The 13,615-nt window shown below is 39.4% G+C and overlaps 1 long non-coding RNA gene across 1 annotated transcript in view; it reads left to right on the plus strand.

The window, feature by feature from the left end:
- Positions 1–11,324, plus strand: part of LOC130572839 (uncharacterized) — a 22,271-nt gene extending 10,947 nt beyond the window's left edge. Inside the window, exons 3-4 of the long non-coding RNA XR_008965266.1 lie at positions 6,965–7,176; positions 11,278–11,324. This is a non-coding gene — a long non-coding RNA (uncharacterized LOC130572839). The remainder of the gene's footprint in view (positions 1–6,964; positions 7,177–11,277) is intronic.
- The last annotated feature ends 2,291 nt before the right edge of the window (positions 11,325–13,615 follow it).

A 13,615-nucleotide genomic window follows, 5' to 3' on the forward strand; every position in this document is an offset into this window, starting at 1 on the left:
AATCTGCCACTGAACTATGTGTGCAAATATGATATTGGGGTCTACCAAAGGAGCAATGACAAAAGGACAGTTAATGCAAACAGCATATGGCAAGCATAAAAGGTAGGGGAGATAGGAATGACCAGGCTGGCCATGAAGAATGGAAATATACCATTTAAATGAAATTAAGGATTCTTCTCCTGTTGTTTCTTTAGACATTGTTTCATGTGATTTCTTTCAGCAGCTCAACTGGCTTAAATAGCTCCTTCAAACTTTCTGTAACTCCAAACCTGCAGTCTGAAGTTTCCACCAGTGCAACGTGGCCACTAAATCAGACCTTATTTTCTCCAGATGTTGAGCATCTGTCTTTCTTAATTAAAGGAACAGGAGTTAGCCCTGTGGAAAAGCATGCAGTTTTAAAGTTGACTTGCAGTGGGATGGAAAACTGGAACTTTGCCCTCTCTTCTTCTTCATGATGGGAAAGAAAAGCTAGAAAATTTTCTCCTTTTGAGGTTAATTTTATTTAAGTGATGTGCTTAGAAATACCAGGAATATAAAATGAGGCATTCCCTGGTTTTGCAGAGGACTCTTTGGAGGTTTCATCTCCTCATATTATTTATTTGTCCTGAGGTATGGCTGAGCAGGGATTGGTGCTGCACTGTGCATATGTGATTTGTGCAGCATCTGGCACAATCTTTATTTGCTCTTAAAAGCTCTATGGGTTTTAAATCTTAAACAAAAGGGTGTTYTCTCACAAGGTTTCTTAGGTAGAGCTGTTGAATTAGTGTGTTTGATTTAAGAAAGGGAAACAAAATTCCTTCTCCATTTCATCAGTGTGGGCAGAAAATATTTTGGCTTGGTCTTACATGGTTAACCTGGGAAACATTCAATATATCATTGTTTATGATTAAAATATGTTTTGTATAAATGTTTTTGGAATTCTGAACATAACCGACTTGCAAATATTTGGCGTAAGTTAGTGAACTTTCTCTATAGAAGGTGCTAGTCAACAGTGGAAAAGATACYTTATTTTTCTTCAGCCTCAATAAAACTAAATATTTTGGATAATATATTTAGATCAGTTAGAATATTTCAATCATTCCCATTACTTTTTTGATTTTTTTGCTGCCATAACAAGATAGATTTTAAAGTTTAATGGTTTTAAAGTTTTCCTAGAAAACCAAACCAAACCAACTTAAACCAAAATGAACAAGGAATATGAATTGCAACTCTGAATTCTAGAGATAAAACATAAAGGCCCAAAACAAGACATGTGAATTTAAAAAATAGCAAATATTCAGGGACCTTTATGAGATTTGTAACAAAGAAGAAAAATCACACACATGAAAATTCTGTTTTCATTTGCATGGTACCTCTGAAAGAAATTTAACTCAAATATTTAAGTATAAATTTGTCCTTTGGAGCTTCCTATGTTTTCCCTTCCACTSTCTTGGTACTTCTGGCTACTCTGAAAGACTTCATTACACAGAGACAAGCTATTTTTTTCAGCTGAGTCAGAGGCACCCATAAAATCTGAGCAGTTCGAATTGGATGGGGRAAATATAAACAGGCTCGATCATGTGTGAAAGTTTTCTCACAGTATGCAAACTGTAGAATATAATTTGAGAGTTTCAGAAGTRCAAAAACTTGTATTGTTTGCACGGTGAGATTGGGGTTAATAAAAAAGGTGCTGAAGCAGAAAGCTGGCTTCCACAGACATGAGGAGCAGAGCATGAAGGTTTTCTTCACTGAACAAGGATTAATCAAGCATCTTTGACAGTTTAAAAAGACACTTCATGCAAGAAAGTGTTAGTATCTTTTCATCTGTAAGGAAAAGATGATCCACAAAATCACTAAGGCAACTTCCCTGGCCCCATGTGCTCAGCTGCTCTTGATTTCATAGMAAAATAAAAGCATGGAAAAAAAAGACAGAACTGACTTTTGTAGATAAGTGTATGTTTYACTTTCGCTCAAGTTTAAGAATGGAGTGGAAGGATGTATGAGATTATTTTGTACTGAATAGTATCTTAAACAGTAGCAGGAAGATTTAAACTGATCAGTGCAGCAGAGAGTTCATTTTCTACCCTTGGTCTTTTCTCTTGCAGTCTGGAAGCCTTTGTTGAACTGAATTATTTCACTTTTCTTCTTGCTTTGGACCACATGTAATTGCAATGAGAGTTAAGCCTGATGACTGTAAAATTAGAATGATGTGGTGAAGTTCCAAAACTCAAGATGGTTTTTTGTATATAGCTAATATTCTTCCTACTAACACTGCCAATACTGATCCTTCATTCCTGTAAGCATATGTTTTGTAGTTCCTTTTTGATCAGCATTGGAGTTGCGGACAATTTGCCTACATTGTCAGGGGTTCTTTAGATATTGTGAGAGGATATAAAGACCCATTTATCTTTTACTTCTCCTCAATTTGTTTGGGATCCTTTTATCTTAAAGATGTAGGACTAACAAAATGCCTATTTTGTTAAAATAGCTCAGTCTTGATTTTTGTATAACTTGTGTTTAAAGAACATTACAGCTTTTCACATATCTTCTCACTTTAAAAAATAAGCAGGCAGGAAAATATTAGGAGTTGTGGCATTCAGTCTAGCTGGGTGTGACTAAACCTCAAACTAACAATGAGTTTTAACATGTTGTGTGTGATTTACAKAAAATAAAACTAAATTCTGATGGATCTTCTTCATACCGAGGTAAAAAAAAAAAAAAAGCACACAACACAAAACCACAGCTTTACTGAGAAAAAAATTACAGTGTGAGCTGAAAACTACAGCTTTTTTGATTTTCAAGATGAAAAGTAGATCTGAATAGGGAAATTGGCTCTTCCAAGACCTCCTCTTYGTATGAAAGGGAGCAATATTAGAGAGGCTTTAAGGGTTTCACGTTCACACAGTTGTGAAGGAGCTGGTTCAAGGTACACCCCAGTGAAGCACATTGATCATTAGAGAAATGCAGATTAGAGAAATGAACAGATTTTCAAAGAAACTATGAAAACGCAAACCTTATTTTACATTCAAAAGTCCCAACGCCCCAATTCTGGGGATATTGAAGCAAGAAATAGCACACAGCAAATCCTAGGAGACAGTGTGACCAAGGGAATGATGGTAAGGGTGCTGTAGGATTGGATCCCTTCCTTGCACTCTGTTCTGGTGAGCTGTCTTTCACAGTGTGCAATCAGAAACTCCCTCTTGCCTTGCTGGAAGTGACACTCTTTTCCATTTTTAACCTTGTTTATTTTTAACAAATTAATTCAATATACCTGACAAATTGTCATTCATTTTAATTTCCCTTGAGTTAATATAAGGCAGTCTTGTAAAGAAAGGCTTTACTTTCTGAGATCAGGCAAACTTGGGAGCCTGCTAGAAGGGATTTGAGATCAGGTGATGTCAGCTGTCAGCATGTAGGGGACAGACATGCCCTCTAAGATCCCTGTGTCCCTGGAAAGGAGGCCTGAAGTGATGGAAGAACCTGTGGCTTCAGAAGCACCATATTCCTGGGCAGATGGTGCACTTGAATAGGAACACTTAAAAACAATGGGGGCAGCTTGAATTTCCCTTCATCTCTGGTGCCTTTTGGCAAGTCAGTGAAGCTGTAAAGGTGCTTGTTGTTTAAAGATGTGTGCTCCCCTTGAAGCACACTGGTTTTCTTGCACAGAGCTCACTGAAAGTCAGAATATTTGGGTTTTTTCCCAAAAGGTTGTTTTCATTTATGGAATAAAACCATAAAACTGGTATCATTTTCTTCAGTGAGGAAGAYCCAAGAAGTTAATCAGAGATTTGTYRTTTGCTTTACTGAYGAAGTGGAATTGTGCCTTATTGGACCAYTCTGGGGAAACTAACTTTGTCTGGGTATCTCCAGCACAYTGCAGCTTTCCAGGGGACAGGAAAGCAGCTCTGCAGTGGGCAAGGCTTGAAATGAGCCAGTGGGTGTGAAAGTTCCATCCCGCCTTCCTGACGAGATTTTGGTTGGCTTAGTTGAGCATGGAGCTTTAGTACAACTCACACAACTGGTAGAAGACTATTTTTGCACGAGCTGCGTCCCACAAAAACTCGGTACGAATTTTGCTTCAGGAATGGCATTGCATTCTCAGACTAATCATGTAAAGTTTCTTGAGAATGCTTCTTTTTCATGATTTTCTAAGCCAACAGGGGTCTTAAACAAAAAGCCTTTAATTGCTGGCTATGTCTATATAGTTTAAAGAAACCTGTAATAGACAGTTTGAAATCATATTATGCAATGTTGTATAAATCAGTGCTGGACACACTTATGAAAGTTTAATCCAAAACCAATATTTGCTTAAACAGACTTCATGCTGATATCTTTTTAAGTACTTTTCTTTGCAGCTCTTGTAATACTTAAAAGACAGGGTGAAAAATTCATTTGATTTTGAACAAAAATACCATAAGAATGTACCTTTTGTACAAGGAAATAAACAACTAAATCAGAGGAATAAGTAACTGAGCTACTCTGCATAGATGAATGTAATCAGCTGATATCATTAAAAGTCAAGTTACAGTATTGGTGAGAGAGATACGATATAATTTCATGTCAAGAAATGGTTACACAAACTGTCCATTAACTGCCTATAAGAATGCATTAACATTTTTCAGTTTAACCTGCATAACCTTGATATCAAGCCAGAAACAGTTAATTCCACTTCTCTGCCCTTTTTATTAAAAAGACAAATGAACATGAACATGAAATACTTCAGTAATTTCACATATCCTAAAAAGGTTCCTTCTTCTCCATGAATGTAGAAATTCTGATCTTAGTACCTCTTATTTGTGTACCTATATATTTTTATCCACTTAGGGCAGGTTCTCATGAGCCTTCACTTAATCATGTAGAAAATTAGGAATAATTTTTATTCATTTTGAGAACTACAATCTTGAGTATAATAAGGGAAATCATTGTTCTTTGGTTTTTTATTAAGAACACAACTGATATCCACTCTTCTTGATGACAGCATGCAAGGCCAAAGACAGAATAGTAAAATCATACAGGTGAAACTGCATCTGTCTTATTTACAGTAGGAATATATCTTTTTATTTTGTGAGAATATTCTCCCTTTGACCAGAGGCAGCTTGAAATGTTTTTCAGTTTTCCTGTTCTTTACAAATATTTTAGGGATGGCTCCTAAARGAACTTTGCCTTGATAAAACATGCAAAAGAAAGGTCTTGAAATTCAAAACCTAAACAGTTGAAAATAATCAGGGTATGCTGAATTGTGGCAGGTGCTTTCCCAGCACTGCTCTCACAGCAGACTCCCGCTCTTACATCATCTTGCCAGTGAAGATTTACCCTTCTTGCCCATTTATTSCTCCCCTGGGTGCTGGATTCCACGGAAATAAAAAAATAAGTCTTCATTAGCAATTCTGCAAGAGCCTTTGATCAGATGTCTCATTTAGGGGAAGAAAGGAAGAGTGGAAGGAGAAGGACACATGGTTATTGCTCCTTGTTACTGCTGGCTGTTCTCTCCAGCCTTCCTGTTTCCGATGCTGACATGTCAAAAATCTCTAGGGATGTCAGTGTTTTTAAAATGAACACACAGTTTCACTTCTCCAGTGTGCCTTAATTCTTTAGAAAGGAACAAACTCCACACTTCCATCACTATATAATTCTTGCTGGATGCAGCGTGGATGCACCCTCCTTAYCAGAAAGTCTAAATGACTGATAGATGTTTGATCTTGTTATGCAAATACCCACTCAATTATCACAGTTGTGTGGGAATGTGCACATGGACCTTGTTGGAGAGACCAGATCTGACAAAAGCAGTGATTCCCTCACCTACCACTGGAGTCTCTGCTGYATCTGGTTTGGGTTAGCAGTAGCTGGCTATCTGAAAGGTAAAAGTACAGCTTTCCTTACTTCTGGGGTGAAATCTTCACTTTGATCTAAATCTTTTCTTACTGAGAAAGGACCAGAGTGACTAAAGGAACTGAGATAACCGGTTTCTGCCAGCAACAAACCTCACACCACCATCCTGTAAAAGAGACCCCACAGTATCCGTTTGCTAAGGGTTGTTAGGASTGGAGGACTCTGAAGGGAGGGCACTGAACCCCCCTTAAGCTGCCCAGTGAGGGCTCTGGCCAAGTGCTCTGAATCTTTGAAAGAGCAGGGAACAAAGTTGTCTGACAGCCACTCTTACCTATTTTTTGCCTTCCAATGCTATGGATTAAAGCAATGAAGTCCGGACTAAGGAAGGCAACTTCTGCTTCCAGAAAAGTGACAAAATGTTGGAAAAGAAAAACAACAACAATTGGAATAGTCTGTTATTAGTCTGCTTTTCCCCACCTCACCATTTTCCCCACTTTTCTGCAATGACCATGAGCAATTCCTTCTGAAATTTATTTGAATGACTTATCAACCTTCTSTTTCCTGCACATGTTATAAAAAAAWCCTTCCACTACTGTGTCTAGCATTGTATACAGACACTTTCCCTTCTCTATTTACCTTGTCCAATTTTACAACAGTAAGCACTGTGATCTCATTTCTATTCTAGTGTCTCCAATTCAAAAAGCTGTCTGTTCTTTGTTCTAGCCTGACAAGTCAGGTTTTGTATGCAGACCAACCTGTCTAGAGATTTTCAGCCTGAATCTAGCTATCTGAGCATAAAAGAGACAAGGCTCATATATTCTTACAACTCCCCCTCTGCTCATACAAAATACAAATTATGGACATGACAGATTAACTTTATCCTGTTACATCAGTTGGGGATGTAAAAAGTTCTTGCCACCGGCCATGTAACTTGTATATTTGCCTCTTTCTCCAGCTCAGCAGCTCTGTTTTCCATTTGGATGGTCCCTGCGCTGCAGAGCATATGGTTTGCTGTGCCACTGTGCTCTTTAGTCACAAACATAACTRTCTCAAAGTTTACTAATAACCAGCAGTGACTTTGGACTGGAGGGAAGAGCTTATCTTAGATGATCTTAGAAATTGCTGCAAACCCAGCAGTAATTCCTTACCTTCACAGGAAGGCAGGAAGAAGGAGAGGTGCCTCAGCATCAAAATCTGTGACTTACCCCAGGGTGAGCGCTTCTCATGCTTGGAGTTCCCTGAATTTCCACGCTTCACCATTTTGTAGGAGATGAAGTGAGGAAAGCAGACATCCTGAAGACAACAAAGAYTGTAGGGGTCTTCCAGGAGGAGAGGCATAAGGAAAAACTTCTGGGTTGAACATGGAAGGTAAGACTTTACCTACAAGAATAATGCAAACACTAGATACAACACTACAGTGCAATGGCTTTTTGCATTTGGGAAAATGAAAATCTGAAGACATACAAATGCAGATAAACCTGCYATGTATGCTAAATTAAGTAAATATTATATGTAAGTACACGAGCATACATTCGTATTTAAATATGTGAAAATAAATTGTATTATTATTATTATGCACTATACCTTCAAAAAACCTTCATCATTCCTTCGTTTGCTAATATAAACACCCAAAAAATGTTGGGTTTTTTTTTTTTTTTTCTGAATGCTTGGATACTGTTTGGAAAAGATAAAACTGTAGCTAAGAAAAATAAGAGTGCCCCAGTATTTCATAACATTGGATCACTACAACGTGTGAATTTTTTTCCCAGATGACTCAAGCTTTCTCAAAGCAGAACAGYTCCCCTTGTGCTGCTTTTCTCAAGTTATGCATAAAATGACCCATAAGCAGAGTGAGACTGGATGAACATCTCTTTCTTCCACAGCCCTGTGAATTTTTAATGCCTGGCATTAAGGTGAAAATCATCATTTCTCTCTGCCTGCTGGGCGATGGGCCATCAATTAAATTCTCTTTTGTCCATATGTAAAATAGCTAATGGTTGCAGCTTCTTTCCATAATAGAGCCATTAGTGGTAATCTGCCCCTCTCTGCCAACCGATTTACTCAGATGGGTATAGATGAATTGGCAGTAATGTGCCATATAAACCTGGCCCTGTAGATGTCCTGAAAGCAAAAATGTCTCTCAATTTGACAGTTTGCTGCATTGTATGGCTGTTTTATACGTAACATGATCATATACTGGTGTGGCTGTGGTTGAATTTGTGAATCGTTGTGTATTCCAATATTCTAGCTTACACAAATCTGTTTCATGATCTGACATAATGTATACATGAAATGTCTTCAATTTGGTAATGTGGGTCTKATTCACATTGATTATGTTCAGTGCTGGTATTCAAAGCCCTAAATTATCTTCACTGTTTGCTAGCTTACRGATACAGCAGATAACTGTTAGGAAATCTGAAAGCCTTTGTAAATATGCCTGTTTGCGGAAGAATTAATATTTTACACTTTATTTAAAACTTTTTCTCTCTAAAGAACTCTAATTTTCTCGTAGGAGGTGGGGAACATGGAGGGGAGGTCATGTTCCATGGTAATGGTAAAGGAAGAAAGGAAAGCAGAGTAGAGATATCTTGTGAGCAGTGATAAATGTTTCAGTCATGCRCTTACCCACACCAACGTGCAGTGGCTGAATAATCAGTAAGATAAACCATCATTTTCTTTGTATTTGCTGTTTGACAAGTTTAATAAGCTAAGTAACTTATTTGGTAAAAAATGGCAATGATCCAGGGGAATGTGTTTTTATTTTTCATTTTCTCTGGGTTGAAAGCCAATAACGTATATGCAGCTGTTAGGAGATTTATCTTTACTTGAACATATAGGAAAACTACAGCAATATGAAAAAAATTCTGCAATGGTTAGGAAAGCTGGAGAGAGGATTTATAAGTGAAGTTGCCAGAAGAATCATAGAAAGATGTCGCAGAATCATAGAATGGCTTGGTTTAGAGGGACCTTAAGGATTCTCTAGTTACAATTTCTGTGACATGGRCAGACATGACCTTCCATTAGACCAGGTTGCTCAGAGCCCCATCCAACCTGGTCTTGAAGACTTTTGGGGTTGGAGCCTCCACTGCTTCTCAGGGCAACCTGTTCCAGTGCCTCACTGCCCTCTCAGTAAAGCATTCCTTCCTTATATCTAATCTAAACCTACTCAGTTTGAAGCTGTTCCCTCTTGTTCCATCACTACATGCTCTTGTAAAACGACTCTCTCCATCTTTCTTGTAGGCTTCCTTCAGGTACTGAAAAGCCACAATTCAGTCACCATGAAGACTTCCCTTCTCCAGGCTGAGCAACCCCAATTGTCTCAGCTTTCCTCACAGGAGGATTGTGCCATCCCTCTGAGCATCTTGGTGTCCCTCCTCTGTACTTGATCAAACAGATCYGTGCCCTTCTTTTTTGGGGGATTCCAGATAAATGCCATCTGTAGTCCTTCCCTTGTCCACTGATGCAGTCACTTTTAAAAAGGACTTTAAAAAGAGCAGACACATTTCTTGCACCACTAAACTGTTCAATAATTAAAATATAGGATCTATCAAGAGAACACTTCTGTCCTGAAAGTAATTCACCTAAAGTCTGGTGTTTACTCCAGGATCTGTATAAGATGTTTGAGGCTGTTTCCCTTTTCAGAAATATGAGGAAGGAATTTAACAAATGGGCAGAAGTGATACTGGAGACATGTCTCAAAAAYTATTGTCAGTAGTCCCACTCTACCCTCATTCAAGCCTAGAGCAGAATCCCAAAGAGTTGATACCAAAATGGAGTTAGACCAATACTAAATTATCTCAGAAATTTCTATGGCCCTGTGTGTTTGTGTGCAAGACATTTAAGTTAATTTGTGTGTGTATACATTGCAATTAATGTATCTGTGTCCAATAAACAGATACACACTTCCTTGCTCTCTGCTTGCTTTTCTTGTCTGGCACACTCTCTGCAGATTGTTTCCAATTTGGGTCATTTCTGTCCTCCTGCCAGTTTTCCAGTCCAGCGTGATCCAAATTAAATAATCTTCTATTGTGCCATTCCTGATGAATGTCAGATTAATCTTAGCAGAATGTGGGACTTTGCCTGACAAGATGATTACTGCAATATTTAAACAACCCTTAGGGCCTTAATTCGCTAACAATTTATGGTTCTCCCTATTCTTGAGTGCTGTTTCTGCCTCTGAATGCCCAGGTGCACCCTGCTGTGAAATGCAGAGTCAACTGGAGCTTGGTGACATGCACTCACTCTCTTTGGCTGCACAATGGAGCGCTTTAGACAGGGTCCCAGAAGGGCTGTAAAGTGCTCCCTCTCCCTGCTGCCCAAACCCCAAGAAGAAATCTCACCCAAAAGAAAAAGGGAAGAACTCTGATGGCAGTCAGTGGGAATCAAGCAAAGGAAATCCTCTTTCATTTGCATTTAAGTAGAGCAGCCATGAGCTGCACTGGGGTGGCTGTCCCCATCAGTCACTTGGAACACGAGGTGCACAGGCTCTGCTCCCTGCTGGAGCTGTGAGTGTGGGCTCRGAAGCTGCTGGGGCCAGCCAAGGAAAGTCCTTGCTGGAAAGTCCAGTCCACAGTGCAGACACCAGACAAAGAGGCCAGAATAGAATCTGAGAAGTTTAAAAGGAATTTAAGAATGAAGCCAATGCCTAATGAGGCTTGGGAAGAAACTTCCCCTAAGGCGCTGTTATTGAATAGCTGCTGGCTGCGGGCTTTTTTTTTGTTCTCTTTTAGAGCAGCTGGTACTGGCCATTGCTGGAGATGGAAAAGCTGGCRGGGTCAGAGTGCCAATGGCTGTCTCAAGGCTTATTCTAACAGAGTAGAGATTCTTAGCAAAGGATGCTGTAGGATGAGGACATATTTACAATGCGTGAGTGAAGGAAGTATCCCACTTTCCCTCCCTTGTTTGTGTCCAGCCTGTGTCACATTTGTGTCCCAGGATACAGGGTTGAGTTTCACTTGCACAGTGTGCCTTTAACTGTCTGATGTCTGTAGCACAAAGCAACTGGTAGTGTTTAGTGGCTCTCTGCACCAGTAGCTCCGTCTTGAGGGATTGAAATTGATGTAATTTATCATGGCAGGTGAATATGGAAGCTGTGCCTCTTGCCCCATCGCACAATGTAGCAGGAGAAGCAATAGACAACGAGTCAGAAATAGCTTTTTTGTTTTTTTTTTTTTTTTCTCCAGCTTTCTGAAACAGCAACACTGTTTGTCTGCATGGTTGGAATATCTAGGTACAGTAGCTCCTCTTAATGGAGCTGTGTGCCACCGCACACTGTCACAAGCTGTCGGGGTTTTATTACTGAACCATTCACTGTGAATCTATTTTGCCAGAAGTGGTAATGAAGACTGCATTTTGTTTTGTGACATTTTTTCCAATTGAAAAAATTCCGTTCTCTGTGTTTATACTTTGTCTTGATGCTTTTGTACTGTCACTTAACACTGAAGTACCCTTTTATCTGTTTTTTAATAGACACATCCCAACCAGGACTGAGCAAACGGATGGGACCGTCATTGCCTGGATCAATATGTTTCTTCCCTCATCCCTTACTGTTCCCTAATCATTCTGTATTACCCTGGCTTGATAGATYCATTAAAAATCATAGCTTCAGGCCCTTTGAATACATGTGTTGGTTCTTCCAGAACTTCAGGATGAAGATTACCAGTCACCTCGACTTGAGTGCAACGAGCTCCTTGAGTTTTGGTTCCACCTCAGCTGCGTTACTTTGTGTTTCCACAGACTTGTTTCCATTAACCTTCTTGCCCGTGCCTCCASTTTCAGCATCATTTCACTAATCCGTGCCAGAAAGACAGCAAAYGTGGACGTGAGTCATACCCACAGGGGGTATCCAAGGGATTCATAATCCTACTCCCATTTTGAAGGATCCCTCAGCATGAATATTGCAGCTTGAGCTCAAATATGCTGCTGCTGCTGCTATTTGTGGGATTCTCCCACTGGAGAGGTCTGGGGGGAAAAGGCAGCGAGTGGCATGGTTTTGTCTGAGCAGGGACCTGTTTCAACCATTTCTAGAATTTGTCCCGATTAGCCTGGCTCCCCACCAGCGCTGGCTCCACGTTGTCCCCGGGGCGGTTGGTGGGAACTGCAGCTGCTCCGCACCTCTGCAGCCCGGGCTGCTCGTGTCTGGGACTAATCAGAAATGCTTCAACCATGAAAAGGTTTGTGACTTTGAGAATATTTTACATATCCATGTTAAGAAACATCAAAATAACCATAATCCCTTTGCAAACGTTAAGTCTTAACACAGTCTTTTWCTTGGCTCTGTGTCTGTGGGCAGGCATACATGCATTAATGGGGCTAATGAGCAGAACAGCCAACAAAACAAAATAAGCAAAATAAATGTAATAAAATAAAGTGAAATTAAATTTAATTAAATTAGCCAATAAAATAAAATAAAATAAAATAAAATAAAATAAAATAAAATAAAATAAAATAAAATAAAATAAAATAAAATAAAATAAAATAAATAAAGGTCTCCTACTCCCAACAGTATAGACTTACCACAGTCGGACTGTATTTTTCTTCTGCAGAATTCAAAGTTTTATTTTAAATTCTGCACATCACAGCCATACTAAATATCCCCTTAGACAAGACACAAAGCTGCTGAGTAAGACCCCTGCAAATCAGGGATGCTTTTTCATAAGACCAACATGCATAATTTATATCTGCATACAATTAGCCTGTTTACATTTATACATCTTCTGTTTCCTTTTATGTGAAATATTCCACAGGATACTTGGTAATGCATTCAAAGTAGGCTGGTTTTTTTGGTTTTGTTTTTTTTTTTTAAAGGCTGCAGGACGAAACAATTTATAAAACCTCACACCTAATAAATACTTTATATGAATACAAAAGTGTTTTCTTGCTAGGTAGCAATGGCTTTACATTAAAAACAGTCCTGCATTTTAGAAGTTGTCTCAAGCAGTAGTATATAAATCCTTGACACATTTTAAAAATGTGTTTAAATTGTGGGTTTTGTGAATGCATTCAGTTCAGTCATAATCATCCCTGCAGAATGGATACAGCAGAACAAAGTCCTTCCATCACCCCTGATCTGAAGGACCACTCCTTTAAGACTTCAAGATCCTTTAGGGAGTTTGGATTTGCTTCACCAGCATACTGAGGTTTTCTTTAATCCTTCTGTGCCTGGCCACTGAATTGTGTCTCTTGGCCCAAATGACGTGACAAAGCTGCATGTGCATAACAGATGACAATGAAGTGGCTTGGTGTGATCATAGAATCATGGAATCATTTAGGTTGGAAAAGACCTCTAGGACAATCGAGTCAAACCATGAACCCAGTGCCCAAATCCACCACCAAACCAAGTCCCTAAGGGCCACATCTACACATCTTTTAAATACCTCCAAGGATGATGACTCCACCCCTTACCTGGGCAGCCTGTTCCAAAGCTTGACAACAAAAAACTTCTTCCTAATATTAAATCTAAACTTCCCRTGGCATAACTTGAGACCATTTCCTCTTGCCCTATCACTTGTTACTTGAAAGAAGAGATCTAACTCCCTCCTGGCTATAACCTTTTTTCAGGGAGTTGTTGAGAGTGAAAAGGTTTCCTCTGAGCCTCCTCTTCTCCAGGCTAAACRCCCCCAGCTCCCTCAGCTGCTCTTCACAAGCCGTGTTCTCCAGACTTTTCTTTGGCCCTGCATCAGAAATGTGCAGCGCTGGGGCATGGCTGTGCTGCACAGCAGGTGAGGAGATGGAGAGGGTTTGCTTTGGGGCTGTTTGCACCAGCTTATAGACAACAACTCGAGGTGTGTGAGGGTAATAAGCATTG

Source organism: Malurus melanocephalus, unplaced genomic scaffold (genome assembly GCF_030028575.1).
Source record: "Malurus melanocephalus ecotype Western Australia unplaced genomic scaffold, MMel_1.1 scaffold_43, whole genome shotgun sequence".
NCBI classification, from domain to species: domain Eukaryota; kingdom Metazoa; phylum Chordata; class Aves; order Passeriformes; family Maluridae; genus Malurus; species Malurus melanocephalus.